This window comes from Palaemon carinicauda, chromosome 27, assembly GCF_036898095.1.
Source record: "Palaemon carinicauda isolate YSFRI2023 chromosome 27, ASM3689809v2, whole genome shotgun sequence".
Classification (NCBI taxonomy): Eukaryota; Metazoa; Arthropoda; class Malacostraca; order Decapoda; family Palaemonidae; genus Palaemon; species Palaemon carinicauda.
In genome coordinates this window covers 1198588-1213656 of record NC_090751.1, presented here as the reverse complement: position 1 = coordinate 1213656, position 15069 = coordinate 1198588, and the positions used below count along the sequence as shown (strand labels likewise).

The 15069-nt window shown below is 48.0% G+C and overlaps 1 protein-coding gene across 1 annotated transcript in view; it reads right to left on the bottom strand.

Moving 5' to 3' along the window:
* Window positions 1–14799, bottom strand: part of LOC137620494 (putative methyltransferase C9orf114) — a 67263-nt gene extending 52464 nt beyond the window's left edge. Inside the window, exon 1 of the mRNA XM_068350663.1 lies at window positions 14663–14799. The gene's annotated coding sequence lies outside the window, so the exon portion shown is untranslated. The remainder of the gene's footprint in view (window positions 1–14662) is intronic.
* Between the last annotated feature and the right edge of the window lie 270 nt (window positions 14800–15069).

Below are 15069 nucleotides of genomic sequence, written 5' to 3'. Positions count from 1 at the left end.
CGTATTCCGCCCGTAGGTTTTTTCTGTCGGGCAGCAGAGCTGCTACATGATCAACGGGTAAGATTAATATTGAAAAAATAATAATAATAATACAGTATACTTGAAATCATTTCCTTCTGACGTGACAGGCCATAGATTTAGACAGATCTCCAATTGGTGGGCCTGTCACTGGGGATGAAATAGATGAAACCATAATAAAAACGTAATTGTAAATTACAACGAGGTGACCCTATAAGGGTGAGCGAGCTGGGTATATTCCTGGCATTCCATGCATCTTTTTTTCTCTGGTATATTCAGCAGTATTTATACCTTAGAAATGGTACTAAAAGGAGCATTTCTCTGGGCGACACAGGTCCCTCGCCCAGAAATAGATTTTTCCTTCGTCAAAATCCCTTTATTCAAACCAAATTTGGTCACTTAGGGATACTGAATGCATCAGTTCATTGTTCCTCTGGAAGAAAGCTGTCAATCAAGCACCACATTCAGCCAGGATAAGGGTTTTTTTTTACCTTTGAGAAAGTTAATAGCACCTGGATCTGCATGGCTACATGCCTTTTGCTACTAACCTTACCTTAAGAGTTTGTTCAAAATAAGAATAAGAATATTTAAACTTAGTATTTTGAAAGCTTGTGGTGAGATATGAAGTGGATAAGAGGCCTGGCATATGTTCAAAATACCTTTACTTATCTCTTTGATATCTCACAGGAATAAAATGCAGGAAAGGGGGGTTCCCATTCCCCTCGTCTCGTCCCTTTTAGTCGCCTCTTACTACATGTAGGGATATGTTGGCGCTGTTCTAATTGTTGATATGGGAGGAGCGGAGAGAGGAAAGGTTCCCTTTTGTTCCTTTGTTTGATGTCGGCTCTCCCCAAAAAGTGGGGGAAGTGCCTTGGTAAATAGATAGATAGAGCTTTACTTATGCCTAGCCAAGTATTTCTTTATTAGTAGCCAGTATTCACCTTAGGAGATGGACTCCTCTTTTCTATATCAGGTATCAAAGCTGTACCTGAATATAATCAACAAGCAGTCACACAGCCAGAAGATGAGTTCATTAATGGTCTAACGTTTACAGACATCGAGATTAACTCCAACCAATATTTAACGGGACAGTGTCCTATGTTAGGTTAAGTTCAAGAAATGTTATTTTTATTAATAAAATAAATTTTTGAATATACTTACCCGATAATCATGTAGCTGTCAACTCCGTTGCCCGACAGAATTCTATGGAGGGATACGCCAGCTATCACAATACTAGAAGGGGGTGTACTTACCAGCGCCACCTGTGGCCAGGTACTCAATCATTTGTTGTTGACACCTCCTCAATTATTCCTCGGTCCACTGGTTCTCTCTGGGGAGGAAAGGGAGGGTCGATTAAATCATGATTATCGGGTAAGTATATTCAAAAATTTATTTTATTAATAAAAATAACATTTTTCAATATTAAACTTACCCGATAATCATGTAGCTGATTCACACCCAGGGAGGTGGGTGAAAACCAGTGTACATGATTAAAGGATAGCTAAGTATCCCATATTTCATATAACAGTTATCTCAAATAACAATGAAATAATAAGTACCTGGTAAGGAAGTCGAATAGAACCGTTACTCTGCCTTTTATTTAAAGTTCGTCTTCCTTACTGAGCGCAGCGTTCCTCTTGGAGGCTGAATCAACCCAAAGGTGCCAAAGTACAAGGGGTTGCAACCCTACTAAAGGACCTCTACCAAACCTTTAACCCAGGCGCTTCTCAAGAATGAATAGACCACCCGCCAAATCCAAGGATGCGGAAGGCTTCTTAGCCTACCGTAACAACCATAAAAACAACAATAAAAGTATTCAAGAGAAAGGTTAAAAAGGTTATGGGATTAAGGGAATGTAGTGGCTGAGCCCTCACCTACTACTGCACTCGCTGCTACGAATGGTCCCAGGGTGTAGCAGTTCTCGTAAAGAGACTGGACATCTTTCAGATAAAATGATGCAAACACTGACTTGCTCCTCCAATAGGTTGCATCCATAATGCTCTGCAGAGAACGGTTTTTATTAAAGGCCAACGAAGTAGCTACAGCTCTTACTTCGTGGGTCCTTACCTTCAGCAATGCAAGGTCTTCCTCCTTTAAGTGAGAATGTGCTTCTCTGATCAGAAGCCTTATATAGTACGAAAGCCCATTCTTGGACATGGGTCTCGAGGGTTTCTTGATGGCACACCATAAGGCTTCTGACTGTCCTCGAATAGGTTTAGACCTCTTCAGATAAAATTTGAGAGCTCTGACAGGGCAAAGAACTCTCTCTAGTTCGTTACCTACCATGTTGGAGAGGCTAGGTATTTCGAACGATCTAGGCCAAGGACGTGAAGGAAGCTCGTTCTTTGCTAGGAATCCAAGCTGAAAAGAACATGTAGCAGATTCGGTTGTGAAACCAATGTTCTTGCTGAAGGCATGAACCTCACTGACTCTCTTAGCTGTTGCAAGGCAAACGAGAAAAGCAGTCTTGAGGGTAAGATCCTTGAATAAGCTGACTGGAGAGGTTCGAACCTAGATGTCATAAGGAACCTTAAGACTACGTCTAGATTCCAGCCTGGAGTGGAAAGACGACGTTCTTTAGACGTCTCAAAAGACTTGAGAATGTCTTGAAGGTCCTTGTTGGAAGACAGGTCCAAACCCCTGTGGCGGAGAACTGAGGCCAACATGCTCCTATATCCTTTAATCGTAGGTGTTGAAAGGGATCTCTCATTCCTAAGATGAAGAAGGAAGTCAGCTATTTGGATCACAGAGGTATTGGTAGAGGATATTGAATTGGCTCTACACCAGCTTCGGAAGACCTCCCACTTAGACTGGTAGACTCTACGAGTGGAAATTCTTCTAGCTCTGGCAATCGCACTGGCTGCCTCCTTCGAAAAGCCTCTAGCTCTAGCGAATCTTTCGACAGTCTGAAGGCAGTCAGTCGAAGAGCGTGGAGGTTTGGGTGCAACCTGTCTACGTGTGGTTGACGTAGAAGGTCCACTCTTAGAGGTAGAGTCCTGGGGAAGTCGACTAGCCATTGAAGTACCTCTGTGTACCATTCTCTTGCAGGCCAAAGGGGAGCAACCAGCGTCAGCCGTGTCCCTTCGTGCGAGACGAATTTCTGCAGAACTTTGTTTATTATCTTGAACGGAGGGAATGCATACAGGTCGAGATGGGACCAGTTCAGAAGAAAAGCATCCACATGAACCGCTGCAGGGTCTGGAACAGGGGAACAATAAAGCGGAAGTCTCTTGGTGATGGAGGTGGCAAACAGATCTATGGTAGGTTGACCCCACAAGGTCCAAAGTCTGTTGCACACACTCTTGTGGAGGGTCCATTCCGTGGGAATGACCTGATTCCTTCTGCTGAGGCGATCCGCTGAAACATTCATATCGCCCTGGATGAACCTCGTGACCAGTGTGAGGTTTAGACCTCTTGACCAAATGAGGAGGTCCCTTGCGATCTCGTAAAGGCTCCTCGAATGGGTCCCTCCTTGCTTGGAGATGTAAGCCAAGGCTGTGGTGTTGTCTGAATTCACCTCCACCACTTTGCCTAGCAGGAGGGACTTGAAGTTCAACAGGGCAAGATGAACTGCTAACAGTTCCTTGCAGTTGATGTGGAGTAAGCCTTGTTCCTTGTTCCATACTCCTGAGCATTCCCGTCCGTCCAAGGTCGCACCCCAGCCCGAGTCCGATGCATCCGAGAAGAGATGAAGATGGGGGGTCTGGATGGCCAATGATAGACCCTCCTTGAGAAGGAGATTGTGCTTCCACCACAGGAGAGTGGTCTTCATCTCTTGGTTGATAGGGATAGAGACTGCTTCTAGAGTCGAGCCCTTGTCCCAATGAGCCGCAAGATGGAATTGAAGAGGGCGGAGGTGGAGTCTCCCTAGCTCGACAAACAGGGCCAGTGATGAGAGGGTCCCTGTGAGACTCATCCACTGTCTCACTGAGCAATTGCTCCTCTTCAGCATGCTCATGATGCACTCTAGGGCTTGGTTTATCCTGGGGGCCGATGGAAAAGCCCGAAAATCCTGACTCTGAATCTCCATTCCCAGGTACACAATGGATTGGGAGGGAATGAGTTGAGATTTCTCTATATTGACTAATAGACCTAGGTCTCTGATTAGATCTAAAGTCCAAGAGAGGTTCTCCAGACAACGACGACTCGTGGAGGCTCTCAACAGCCAGTCGTCTAGGTAGAGGGAGGCTCTGATGTTCGATAAGTGCAGGAATTTCGCTACATTCCTCATCAGATGAGTAAAGACCATAGGAGCTGTGCTTAGGCCAAAACACAGGGCTTGGAACTGATAGACAACCTTTCCGAAAACGAATCTCAGGAAAGGTTGGGAGTCTGGATGAATGGGAACGTGAAAGTATGCATCTTTCAAGTCCAACGAGACCATCCAGTCCTCCTGTCTGACCGCTGCTAAGACCGACTTGGTCGTCTCCATTGTGAACGTCTGCTTGGTGACATACTCGTTGAGAGAGCTGACGTCCAGCACCGGTCTCCAACCTCCTGTCTTCTTGGCCACAAGAAAGAGACGGTTGTAGAAGCCCAGGGATTGATGGTCCCGGACTATAACCACTGCCTTCTTCTGCACAAGTAGCGACACCTCCTGTTGCAATGCTAGCCTCTTGTCCTCTTCTTTGTAGTTGGGAGAGAGGTTGATGGGCGATGTGGTCAGAGGCGGTTTGAGGCAGAATGGAATCCTGTAACCGTACCTCAGCCAACTGACAGACTGTGCGTCTGCACCTCTCTTCTCCCAGGCTCGCCAGAAGATCTTGAGTCTGGCTCCTACTGTTGTCTGGAGAATCTGAGAGTCAGTTCTTTCCCTTAGATGTCCTGGGTCCTTTCCTAGACTTGCTCCTGTGAGAGTCTGGACGGGAGCTTCCTCGGCTGGGGGCTCTACCACGAAAGGGCGGTATGAACCTCGTAGCCGGGGTATCAGCCACTGGGGAGCGATAAGTCTTGGGGACAGAGGTGGTAACCTTAGACTTACGAGCCGATGAGGCTACAAGATCGTGCGTGTCCTTCTGTATCAGGGCAGCCGACAAGTCCTTAACTAGCTCCTCGGGAAAGAGGAACTTTGAGAGTGGAGCAAAAAGGAGTTGTGACCGTTGGCACGGAGTAATGCTGGCGGAGAGGAAGGTACACAGTTGTTCCCTTTTCTTCAACACCCCTGATACAAATAACGACGCTAGCTCACCCGATCCATCTCTGATGGCCTTATCCATGCAGGACATAATTAGCATGGCAGAATCTTTGTCCGCAGGAGAGGTTTTCTTGCTGAGGGCTCCCAGGCACCAGTCGAGAAAGTTGAACATTTCGAAAGCTCTGAACAACCCTTTCAGAAGATGATCCAGGTCTGAGAAGGTCCAACAAACCTTCGAGCGTCTCATCGCAGTCCTCCGAGGCGAGTCCACCAGACTTGAGAAGTCAGCCTGGGCAGAGGCAGGTACTCCCAAGCCTGGTGCTTCCCCTGTGGCATACCAAACGCAACCTTTCGAAGCGAGCTTCGTTGGAGGGAACATGAAGGAAGTCTTGCCAAGGTGTTGTTTAGACTGAAGCCACTCCCCTAAGATCCTTAAAGCCCTCTTGGAGGATCTAGCTAGGACAAGCTTAGTATAGTTGGACTTAGCTTGTTGTACGCCCAGCGAAAACTCAGATGGAGGAGAGCGGGGAATAGCAGAGACGAAGTGGTCTGGGTAAATCTCCCTGAGTAGAGCCAAGACCTTTCGAAAATCAATAGACAATGGAGAAAGCTTAGACTCCTCCACGTCTGATGAGGGATCAAGGTGTGCCTCCTCATCATCCGACACTTCATCAGCAGAGGGTAGCGAAGCGATAGGACCAGAATGCTGAACCGCAGAGTCAGAACGGGTAGGAACAATAACAGAGGTTTCCTCATCTTGAGGGAAAACCTGAGGCTCAGACTGCATAGGCTGAACAACAGACGAAGCAGAAGGCAGGCGCATGGGTGAAGGAGGTTGACTCCTAGCAAGAGTTGAACCCAAGGATTGCACAAGCTGAGCGGAGGACGGAGGCGGAGTAGTCCGTTCCTGTTCCTGTGAGATGAGTGGAGCATGAAGAGGTTGAGGTTGCGCAGAACAAGGTAAAGTTCTCGCAAGCTGAGGCTCCTGAGGCGCAAGTCCAGGGTGTAGAGGAGCTTGCCTAGAGGAGGGTTGAGCTCGCTGCAGCGATGGTTGAGCAGACAGACTCACGGAGGGGAGAGGTTGTTGTACCCCAACCGAGAGTTGCACCACTGGTGGAGCAGCAAGGGGAGGAGGAGGAAGAGTGGAATAACTCTCCTGATCCCAAAGCAAGGGTTGCCTTAAAGAAGGCTGAGGCTGAACAACACTGGGAACAGCAAACTCCGAAAGTGGCTCAACATCGTACGCCTGGCAGATGGTGCTGCGACCAGGCGGAGCAGGTGCAGGCTGGGCGAGCACAGGCGGAGCGAGAACAGGTGGAGGGAGTGTAGGCGGAGGAGGAGGTGCAACACTCTCAGCCCGACACTCACGCATCAAGTCCGAAAGCTGAGCTTGCATGGACTGAAGCAGGGTCCACTTGGGGTCGGCAGAAACGATAACAGACTGAGGTAAAGTCACAGTCGGGCTCTGTATAGGCAGAACCTTACTCCTCTTGGGCGGAGTACAGTCGACCGATGACTGAGGCGAGTCGGAGCTGAGCCAATGACTACAACCTGGCTGAGCACTCGCTGACTGAACTCTCCGTTTAAGCGGTCTCGAGACCTGAGACCAACGTTTCTTCCCTGCATGTTGATCAGCGGACGAGAAGACGGGCTCAATCGTCTGCAGGTGGGAGTGACGGTCTAAGGAAGACACGCCCGCAACCACCGAGGATAATTCTGTGCGCCTAACAAGGCCTGTCGAACCCTTAAGCCCTTCGACATTGCTTCTCCCCTGGGCATGGGAGCTTGCAAGAGGTCCCGGACTGGGAGGACGACTGGCTCGCACAGAAAAATCCTCACGCACCACACTGGCACCACTAGCACTTGGCACTGCACCGACACTAGCACTCGTCACAGCACTGGCACTATTTCCACCCACTGCACTCTTGACCTTCAGTTCTTTAACCTCGGCCATCAGAGACTTATGGTCACTTACCACTGATTCTACTTTATCTCCTAAAGCCTGAATAGCACGCAAAACAGTTGACATATCAGGCGGAGGGCACACAGTAGGTTCGGGGGTAGCCACTACAGGGGTAGGAAAAGGTAGGGGATCATGAGGTGAGGAAAACATAGAAGAGTGAGAAGAACTTCTCTTAACTCTACCTCTCTCTAACTTAGATGAATATTTTAAAAGACGGACAAATTCCAATTCCGAAAGTCCGGCGCACTCCTCACATCGATTTTCTAATAGACAGGGCCTGTCCCTACAGTCAGAACAAGCGGTGTGAGGATCTACCGAGGCCTTCGGAATACGCCTATTGCAAGACCTACATCGTCTATGGGAGGGAGCTTGCGAAACGTCAGACATCTTGTTTCAAAGAGTTAGCCAAAGGGTGATCCAAAAACAAGCAAAAATTCATTAACCGTTAACCAGTATTTATATAAAAGCTATCTAGCTAATATAAAAAGGATTCCAGTAATGCGACAGCCGTTAATCTAAGAGAATACTTCACCAAATATCCATGAATAAACTCGAAGACCATAAGCGTATCCCAGAACGTCTAGCCGGAAGCACGACAGAGGAATAATTGAGGAGGTGTCAACAACAAATGATTGAGTACCTGGCCACAGGTGGCGCTGGTAAGTACACCCCCTTCTAGTATTGTGATAGCTGGCGTATCCCTCCATAGAATTCTGTCGGGCAACGGAGTTGACAGCTACATGATTATCGGGTAAGTTTAATATTGAAAATCCTATGTTCCTGCTGAAGGCGTGTATCTCACTGACTCTTTTAGCTGTTGCTAAGCAAACGAGGAAAAGAGTCTTCAAAGTGAGATCTTTAAAAGAGGCTGATTGAAGCGGTTCGAACCTTGCTGACATCAGGAACCTTAAAACCACGTCTAAGTTCCAACCTGGTGTGGCTAACTGACGCTCCTTTGAGGTCTCAAAAGACTTAAGGAGGTCCTGTAGATCTTTGTTGGTGGAAAGATCTAAGCCTCTGTGGCGGAAGACTGCTGCCAACATGCTTCTGTAACCTTTGATCGTAGGAGCTGATAGGGATCTTACATTCCTTAGGTGTAAAAGGAATTCAGCTATCTGCGTTACAGAGGTACTGGTTGAGGATACTGAATTCGCCTTGCACCAGCTTCGGAAGACTTCCCATTTTGACTGGTAGACCTTGAGAGTGGATGTCCTCCTTGCTCTGGCAATCGCTCTGGCTGCCTCCTTCGAAAAGCCTCTAGCTCTCGAGAGTCTTTCGATAGTCTGAAGGCAGTCAGACGAAGAGCGTGGAGGCTTGGGTGTACCTTCTTTACGTGCGGCTGACGTAGAAGGTCCACTCTTAGATGAAGAGTCCTGGGAACGTCCACTAGCCATTGCAGTACCTCGGTGAACCATTCTCTCGCGGGCCAGAGGGGAGCAACCAACGTCAACCTTGTCCCTTCGTGAGAGGCGAACTTCTGCAGTACCTTGTTGACAATCTTGAACGGGGGGAACGCATAAAGGTCTAGATGGGACCAATCCAGAAGAAAGGCATCTACGTGAACTGCTGCTGGGTCCGGAATCGGTGAGCAATAATTTGGGAGCCTCTTGGTCATCGAGGTAGCGAACAGATCTATGGTGGGCTGACCCCACAGGGCCCATAGTCTGTTGCAAACATTCTTGTGAAGGGTCCATTCTGTAGGGATGATCTGACCCTTCCGGCTGAGGCGGTCTGCCATGACGTTCATGTCGCCTTGAATGAACCTCGTTACAAGCGATATCTTTCGATCTCTTGACCAGGTGAGGAGGTCCCTTGCGATCTCGAACAACGTCCTCGAATGAGTCCCTCCTTGCTTGGAGATGTACGCCAAGGCTGTAGTGTTGTCGGAGTTCACCTCCACCACCTTGCCTAGAAGGAGGGACTTGAAGCTTCTCAAGGCCAGATGAACTGCCAGTAGCTCCTTGCAGTTGATGTGAAGTGCTCTTTGATCCGGATTCCACGTGCCCGAGCATTCCCGACCGTCCAGTGTCGCACCCCAGCCCGTGTCCGATGCGTCCGAGAAGAGAAGGTGGTCGGGGGTCTGAACAGCCAGTGGTAGACCTTCCTTGAGAAGAATGTTGTTCTTCCACCAAGTCAGTGCAGACTTCATCTCTTCGGATATAGGAACTGAGACCGCTTCTAGCGTCATGTCCTTTCTCCAGTGAGCAGCTAGGTGATACTGAAGGGGTCGGAGGTGGAGTCTCCCTAACGCGATGAACTGGTCCAGCGATGAAAACGTCCCTATTAGACTCATCCACTGTCTGACTGAACATCGGTTCCTTTTCAGCATGCTCTGGATGCATTCTTGGGCTTGACTGATTCTGGGGGCCGACGGAAAAGCCCGAAAAGCTTGACTCTGAATCTCCATACCTAGATAGACTATAGTTTGGGATGGGACGAGTTGGGACTTTTCTATATTGACCAGGAGACCCAATCCTTGGTCAGATCCATAGTCCATTTGAGATTCTCCAGACAGCGACGACTTGACGCAGCTCTTAAAAGCCAGTCGTCCAAATAGAGGGAGGCTCTGATGTCTACTAAATGTAGGAATTTGGCAATATTCCTCATCAGCTTGGTAAACACTAGAGGTGCCGTGCTTAGGCCAAAGCACAGGGCTTGGAACTGGTAAACCACCTTCCCAAAGACGAACCTTAGGAAAGGTTGGGAATCTGGGTGGATGGGGACGTGAAAGTACGCGTCCTTGAGGTCTAACGAGACCATCCAGTCTTCCTTCCTGACCGATGCTAACACCGACTTCGTCGTCTCCATGGTGAACGTCTGCTTGGTGACAAAGACATTTAGGGCACTGACGTCCAGCACCGGTCTCCACCCTCTTGTCTTCTTCGCTACTAAGAAGAGACGGTTGTAGAAGCCCGGGGATTGATGGTCCCGGACTATGACTACCGCTCCCTTTTGTAGCAAGAGAGACACCTCTTGCTGTAAAGCTAGCCTCTTGTCCTCCTCTCTGTACCTGGGAGAGAGGTCGATGGGAGTTGTTGCTAGAGGGGGCTTGCGCAAGAATGGAATCCTGTACCCCTCTCTGAGTAACTTCACAGACTGTGCGTCTGCACCCCTGTTCTCCCAGGCCTGCCAGTAGTTCTTGAGCCTGGCTCCCACTGCTGTCTGGAGAAGAAGGCAGTCAGACTCTGCCTTTTGAGGACTTGGAACCCTTCTTCTTTTTGCCACGTTGACTATCGGCACGGGTACCTCCTCTGCTGGAGGTTCTGCCACGAAAGGGCGGAATGAACCTAGACGCTGGTGTGTCCATCCTAGGTCTAGGCACGGAAGGTAAAGCTGTGACTTTACGTGCGGATGACGCCACCAGGTCATGGGTGTCTTTCTGGATCAACGAGGCGGCAATCCCCTTGATCAGCTCTTCAGGAAAGAGACACTTGGATAGCGGAGCAAACATCAGCTCTGACTTCTGACATGGTGTGATCCCCGCCGACAAGAAGGAGCAAAGGTGATCTCGCTTCTTAAGAACTCCAGACACGAAAGAAGCCGCAAGCTCGCCAGATCCATCCCGAATGGCTTTGTCCATGCATGACATGATGAGCATGGCAGAGTCCTTATCCGAAGGGGAGGTCTTTCTGCTCAACGCTCCCAAACACCAGTCCAGGAAGTTGAAGATCTCAAACGCACGGAAAACTCCCTTTAAAAGATGGTCCATGTCCGAAAAGGTCCAGCAAATCTTGGAGCGTCTCACAGCCAGTCTGCGGGGAGAGTCTACCAGACTTGAGAAGTCGCCCTGGGCAGAGGCAGGAACTCCCAAGCCGAGATCTTCTCCCGTGGCATACCAGACGCTAGATTTGGAAGCAAGCTTGGTGGGGGGGAAGATGAAGGACGTCTTCCCAAGTTGCTTCTTGGCCTGCAACCACTCTCCCAGTACCCTTAAAGCTCTCTTGGATGAGCGCGCGAGTACGAGCTTCGTAAAGGCAGGAGCTGCTGACTGCATGCCTAAAGCGAACTCAGAGGGAGGTGAGCGTGGGGCTGCAGACACAAACTGGTCCGGATACAACTCCCTAAACAGAGCAAGGACTTTCCTAAAGTCTAAGGAGGGAGGCTTAGTCTTGGGTTCATCTATGTCGGAGTGTTGATCGTCCAAATGAGCAGCTTCGTCGTCATCAGAGATTCCTTCATCCGAATGCTGAGGAGGAAGCGGCAAAGGAGGAGCAGAAAGCTGAACGGCTGAATCCGGCAGCACGGGTGCATGCGTAGCTGCACTGGATCCAACATCATGCCGCTGCTGGTCAGTCTGAGAGCTGGCAACAACAAAAGCGGAGTGGTGGTGCGTGGTGGGGACTACCGTGGGTTGCGGAGACTGCCGCATTGCGTCAAAACACGGCAGCTTGACAGCACCTTCCCACTGCTGATGCGGTAGCTCACGCATGTCAACGGAGGGTGCCGCACGTCGGCTAACGTCAACATGCGTCTGGCAGGGTCGACTGCGCATCGGTGGTGGAGCTCTCACAGCCGGAGTGTGGGAGCAGGCAGCCGCAGTGTCAGCTGAGCGCACAACCGTGGCAGGTTGTGAGTTAACGGGTGAAGCTTCAACCTTCTCAGCACGATACTCCTGCATGAAGGAAGCTAGCTGAGTCTGCATAGACTGCAGCAAAGACCACTTAGGGTCTACAGCGGTTGGTGCAGCAACAGACGGAGTGATTGCCTGCTGCGGAACAACTCTACCTCTCTTGGGAGGTGTGCAGTCTTCGGAAGACTGCGGCGAGTCCGAACTGACCCAGTGGCTACACCTGGGCCGTTGGACTCGCTCGGAAGGGACCTTGCGCTTGGGAGGTCGTGAGACCTTGGTCCAGCGTTTCTGACGAGAAACTTCTTCCGCAGACGAGGAATGAATGGGCTCACTCGTCTGTTTGTGGGTGGGACGATCTCTGCAAGATACGTCCGCAACCACTGAGGGTACATCTGTACGCTGATCAAGGCCTGTCGAACCCTTTGGTCCTTCGACATTGCTTCTCCCCTGGGCTTGGGAGCTTGCAAGAGGTCCCGGACTGGGAGGACGACTGGCACGAACAGATGCACCCTCATGCGTAACACTGACACTTTTCACAGCACTTGCACTCACTACACTTCCCACTGCACTTTTCTCCTTCAACTCTTTGACGTCGGCTAAGAGTTGATTGCGGTCATTCGCTAATGACTCAACTCGGTCACCAAGAGCCTTAATGGCACGCATCATGTCCGCCATCGAGGGTTGCTGAGAGCTAGTAGAAGGGTCGGGTGTAACCACTACAGGGGAAGGAATAGGTTGAGGGGCATGGGGAGAGGAAAAATCAAAAGAGCGAGAAGAACTCCTCCTGATCCTATCCTTCTCTAGCCTACGTGCATTCTTAAGGAATTCTTGAAAATCGAATTCCGAAAGCCCAGCGCATTCCTCACATCGATCTTCCAATTGACAGGCTTTACCCCTACAATTGGAACAAACGGTGTGAGGATCGATAGAGGCCTTCGGAAGACGCCTAGAACAGTCCCTAGCGCTACATTGCCTGTACTTGGGGACTTGAGTAGGGTCAGACATCTTGAATTAGTCAAAGGGGGAAATCCAAAATCTATCCAAGTCGTCAACAAATAATCCAAAATCTAATCAATAAAGCTTGATAAGGTATTGATGATAACTCCTGTACAGCGAAAGCTAATAACTAGAGAGAATACATCACCAAATAGCGTGAAAACAACTCCAGAAACAACAGCGTATCAAGTAGGTCTTGCCGGTGGCACGACAGAGAGAAAATTGGTTCTTGTTGACAAGAAGTACCTGAGTACCTACTCGACAGATGGCGCTGTTGTTGTACACCCCCACCTGTATAGCGATCGCTGGCGTATCCCGCCCGTAGGTTTTTTCTGTCGGGCAGCAGAGCTGCAGCTACATGATCACCGGGTAAGATTAATATTGAAAATTACAACACCGGGTGCTTACCTGACTGCACGGACTTTATATATACCATATCTGTTTTTAACGTTGTTAATAGTTTATGTATGACATATCTCTTTTGACATTGTTACTGTATTTAGAATGATTTATTGTTAATTTGTTCTCATCATTTATTTATTTCCTAATTTCCTTTCCTCACTGGGCTATTTTTCCCTTTTGGAGCTCTTGGGCTTATAGCATCTTGCTTTTCCAACTAGGGTTGTAGCTTGACTAGTAATAATAATAATAATATCCCCCATGAATATCCTCAACTAAACCCAGAGTACCAGAAATCACAAAAAAACACATAAATTCACCTTGGTCGAAGCAGGGATCTGGCTGGAACGATAACCAGGAATTAAGTGATGCAAGTCCTGCAGACTAGGCCACTCCTACCTGCGTGGTTGGGTTGCTGGCAATGCAAAGCTATCAGGGTCCAACAATTTTCTTGATTCTGGCTGTGGCCAAGCAGCAGCGGATTTACTGATTTAAATGACGAGGGTACGTATTTCAAATTGAAAGAAACAAAAATTCACTCCCCCAAAATCTTGCCCTACCTGGCAAGAGGATTGCTACATGTCATCCATTCGGCATTGGACAGGCTAACATATTAATTACCATAAGTTTGGATATATGGCACGATTTCACACTTTTGTCTACCTTCAAGAAAATCCTTTGTGCTCATTATTTAATGCATTTATTGTTTGGCAGTGGAGCCATTTATCAGTGAGAGGTAATTTACATATGTATATAGAGTAGCCTAAAGCATTTATGTATAATGATGGCCGATTAAGAACAGGGCAGTGTAAGGTGGGTAGCAGGGCGGCATTAGCCGCCCCCCCCCCCCATAAGGTAAGGACTACGAACACGGCAATGTAAAGGGGGGTTGCACAGTGGCCGTTTGTCCCCCCTTTAGGTAGGGACATGGCTTGTAGGTAAGGTTAAGTGGAGTCGTTCAAGTTAGGTAGTGTCCTTTTGAAGAGGTTTTACTGACCAATAGAAACTGCTTTTGTAGTACAGCGGCCTCATCTTACGAACGGCTAGAAAAAAAGGGAAGAAATTCCGGTTTTCTACGCGTGCTCGAGGACCTGGCCGCTTATCTACAATGGCACCGTAATGTCTAAATTTAATGATTGCAAGAGAAATTGAAGGGTGTATGTATGATAGCGGCCACCTGTATGTATCATTATGGATAGGTAAGTAGGTAAGGACACAGGTTTTAGGTTAGGTTAGGGGGGAAACTTTAGGTTGGTTGATGTTCATCTTTAATGAACGCGTGAGGAACTGGCCGCTGATATACAAATTCAATGAGATTACAAAAGAAGTTGATTTAATGAGTGCGAAAGGTATTGACGTTAAAAGATCAATAATTCTAAACATACCGATATCCGACAAATATATTCATTAGAATAATTCATAATACCTATAATTACACTATGAACAGTAACTAGTTCCTTCATTAAGTACATTGTATTATTCTATAATCTTACTCGTAAGCCTACCTTAAGACGGGGTAATGAAGTTAGGCTTAGCTAAAAGAAAAAAAAAAAGTTTAATACGTTGCACTACGGATACTTACAACGATGCTCCTTTTTTCTAAGTATTCCCAATGATGGATGATATTATTTCTCTTCAGTCTTAAAATCCTTATTAAGGTATTAATTTGCCAAAAGAAGTTGAAACTGTTGAAACTTAGAACTTGCTTGACACGTTGTAGCTTCGGTCACAACACAAGAAATAATAGTAGTAAGAGTTAGGGTTAAGTTTGTAACGGCTCCCCATTTTTAGCCTTGAAAGTTCTAGGATTTGGGATTTAAGGATTTAAGGATTTTTATTAACTCTAGAGACCCCTCTCAGGGCATGAGAGTACATTACAAAATATACAAAATCAAAATTTGACTTACAATGATAGTAAAAGATGGCAGTAAAAAGAAACAAAAATACTTCTATTCACGTCTATACAATACTGTATACTCATATATGCCA